This window comes from Phasianus colchicus, chromosome 1 (assembly GCF_987193195.1).
Source record: "Phasianus colchicus chromosome 1, bPhaCol1.hap1.1, whole genome shotgun sequence".
In the NCBI taxonomy this organism is placed as follows: domain Eukaryota; kingdom Metazoa; phylum Chordata; class Aves; order Galliformes; family Phasianidae; genus Phasianus; species Phasianus colchicus.
Window position 1 is genome coordinate 57,273,768 of NC_143436.1, and position 4,094 is coordinate 57,277,861.

Consider the following 4,094-nt stretch of genomic DNA (forward strand, 5'->3'; position numbering starts at 1 on the left):
AGGGACACTGAGCATTTCCCCCAGTACAGCAGTAGCCCTTCACTTAATTTGGAGAGGGGGAAAAAGGAAAAAAAAAAAATCAAACCAGACAAAGGCCTTTGAAGATATGTAAGAATATAGGACATTAATCACGTACACGTTGCTGGAAAGCAGGAGATATCAATCAGAACTTTTTTTTGAGCTTGTCTGCGGCCAAGTGTCAGCAGATAATTATGACGTTTCTCAGAGGGTCAGTCTTGCCATGTCAGTGCAGATTTGAATTTGGGAGGTAAAGAGAAATAATAAAATTAATTCCAGAGCTGCTTCCAAGTCACAGAATCTCTGTTTTGGGTAACTTGCATACTACACCAAGTGCCCAACTTCTCTGCCTTCAGCCTCATGTTCAGTGACATCATCACAGTGAAACTGGAGTAGAGAACTGTGCTTTAGGCTAAGCAAAGAAAAGATGCTGAACTGGTCATCTGAGGGCCGCTGGAAACTATTTTACACAAGGAAGAACGATAAGCCACATTAATATACTCCGATATTTCAAAAGCACAACTTAATTGAAAATCCTTTCCCTCAGGGTAAGAATGCTCAGGATGGGATTTACTTGACCAGACATTACGGTGACTGTTATGGTGATTAAAAAGTCTGAGATAAATTGTGTCTGGAACACATGTTGACATTCACTCCTTTAATCAAAAAACAAACACATCATTAACAGACAATAACTCAGACTGATGGACAGTAATTATAGTTAGAATTAATTGTGGTGTACACTGCAGGAAAAAGTAGGAATTTTGCAGCCCACAAGTAATGTTTTTCATTTGGAATGGCTGTGGTTTCATGTCACTTGTAGGATTCAGAAAGTGAATTAGAGAGATTTTCTTATGAATACTCTATGTAGAGGCAAGCAAGTCGCTGAAAGCCTCAAATCAGTGTATTATACTTTCATAAATCTATAACTTTTGCCATTTTATAGAACACAAATATTCTGAAGTGTCCCAAAAAGTGATTCAGTCCAAGTGTAATTGAAATAAATAGGCCTAGAATGAAACTAAATTCATTTCCTTCTGACTTACCCAGGGAATTTGACTACAGCCCCCTTCATCAAATAGCATAAGAATTCACCCAGCCTTCAGCAACAGGGGGATTTCTGTATGTCCTTAGGTCAACAGGAGAAAGAGCATCAGCCCCATTATCAATGCTACAACAAATGGCTGTGATGACTGCATCAACTTTTGTACAAGAAAAGAAAACTCTATATGAGCAAGGACGTTAGATACTGAATCAGAGATGTGGACAGACTTTGCTGTGCTTTTTTTTAATATTTCAGCAGTTCCATGAAGTTCAATTAACACTGAACAAAACTATAGTGACCTTCATTGCAAACAGCCCTAGGCCTCTTAGGCTTGGAGTAGACACCAGAAGGTCTATTTCTGATTGGAAAATAGTCTCCATCCTCCTCCTGCCAAACCTGTGATGAGTCACAAAAGTGAAGGAAATAATACACTCCTGAAGCATCATGGTTTGTGCAGTCTGACTCTTTCTAGCTAAAGTCTCTGCATGATTTTCAAGTATAGCACAGTCTCTTGCAAGTCCGACTGTAAGCAAGCTGCATCCTGCACTAGCTTTTGGGTGTGCTCATCCCTCAACATCCATGAGAGCACCCCACAACCACAGACACACCACATACCCCTCTCCCTCACAATCCCAATGCAAGAGCTACCGCACATATCCTACACAGCTCAGAATCTTCTGACACAGCAGCCCCACCAGAAGTGACGGGACAACTATGAAGCAGGTTTGTGGCTTTTGTCAACAAGGCCTCTTTACCAGATCTCCGCAGAGATAATTGATTTTTCCTCCCACTGAAAACTTCTCTTTGTCTTTCATACCCACAGAAACTGCACTCCACGCACAAAGAGCATTTAGGTTCCCCAGTCACATCCTGAAAGACAGCAGCAGCCATGCTGCTGTTCCTGTGGGGCTGATTTGAGCCCATTCCAAACCAGTACCATGCCAGCATACAGCTCAAGGCCATATGTGAACTCAGCAAGGACAGAGTTTAGCAGCTCCAGCATACACCACATCCAACAGTCTACAACGATTCCACCCCAGAGCTGGCTCTCTCCTGGATAGCTCACAAAGAAGGCTGAACAAGCCCAGGTTTGCAGAAGACTGTGTGGACATACCCTAAGCCTGTACAGCCATTATTCTGAGTACACCACCTTTAGTCAAACAAGTTATGTAAGCCATGCAGCTTAGTTCAGGCCAGCCAAGAGCTTATGGCAATTCTTTTTTTTTATTATTTGTTACTGTTTCCTATTAAGTTAAACAAACCAAAAAAAAAAAAATGGTTGGGTTTTTTGAAGGTTTTTTTCCTCTGAGTGTAAATAGGAATGTTTGGAATGAAGGACAATTAACTTTCATGTGGTTTATGACTGTCTTGGGATCAAAGACATTAATGGCACCTAATAACATTTTTCATCAAAGTAAGAAGCAAAAATAAAGCCTGGAATTTGAGTTAAATTTCTGATTAAGAAAGGTTTTTGAAACTAAAATTAAACACAGAATACATTTTTGAATCATGAAAATTCAATCCTGAAAAAGATTAAATTAGCTGTATTCCAAGTGAATTAAAACTCTCTAAAAAAGTATTTTTCAGGGATGATCTATTTAACATTCGAGGAGATCTTTTTAGGCACAATGGATGAACCTTTTTTGTCAACAGAAGAAGAAGTAAATACACATTAACCTACAAATAAACAAACAAACAAAATAGTATATTTGACCCCTACAACCATATGCAAGTATTAAGTATTCTCATTCTATTGGGAAGGAACAAACAAACAAACAAACAAAAAAAAAGAAAAAACAAAAACAACTAGATTTCACAGCAAAGTATGAGCTACCAGATAGTACAGCACTAAAATATACATATTGGCCACTGAAATGCAAAATATGAAAAAATACATAGGTTATGATAAACAGAATTGAGAACAAGGACAATATGAGTCACAGGTCAGAGCAGTCAACTGTGCCTTAAAAAAATTTCAAATTTGGAGTATAAAAATAGTTACTGACCTACATACCAAGAAATAGCAGGTAACAGCAACCAGATCATCATCCTCCAGGGAATTGGATTGGGAACCAGCTTCTTACCATCTGAGGACCATGTGCAGGGCCAGAGCACAAAGGTAATGAACTAGGTCCTCAATATGGGACACAAACCCACGGGGCTAAACATGGCAGAACTAGTAATGGTTCTATTGACAGCAAACCAGGCACAACTGGATGAAAACTTTTCATGCCAGGAGCCATTTAGGTGTAGATACTAAAGACCACCACCCAGTAGCAGAGTTCAGATGGAAATAGCTCCAGGCTGAGCTGAACTGGGTCCTGGTGTGGGGTGGAGGTACCAGGTGAGGTTATTCAGGGCTGTTAAGGCCCATTAGTGTCCACAAGCTCAGCTAGCACTTCTACAGGTTGTTCTTGAAACTACAGAAGACCTTGAGCACACAATCATGGCTTGCAGCGCATGAGAAACTCTGCAGAAGTAACTGGTGCAAGACAGCTAAGGAAAACACACTCAGGGTCGAGGCCCATGAACATTTTTAGTCTTCTATGGTGCTCAGACACACGCATAAGGCCTCATAAGAAACTCTGAGTATAGAATAGGACAACTCTTATGAAAACCTGGGATGATGCAGTTCAATGACTCAATGAAAAACTGGTACCTTCTGTTCAGAATTTCTGTTTTCTTTTCATATATTTTAAGGATGTAATATTTCTTTTCTTCACATACAGTGTTCTCAAGCACTAACACCAAGAGGTCTCTAAACCATTTCTCTTTTCCTGGCACAGCAACAGCTTTCGAAAAATGATAATTCCAGAGGTCCCTTCTGACCTTAGTTATTCTATGATTCAAAGTGATGTGAAGTACTCAGCTCACAGCACTTTTAACTAAACAATTTTCAAAGACAGATGCAGAGAAAAATCAATGACTCCTCAGGACTGTTGACTTGGAGGCATGCAAAAGCATTATCTACTTCTGAATGTGCCAGAACAGGATTTTTCACCTGCATCATAAAGTCATGGAACTTGTTTCC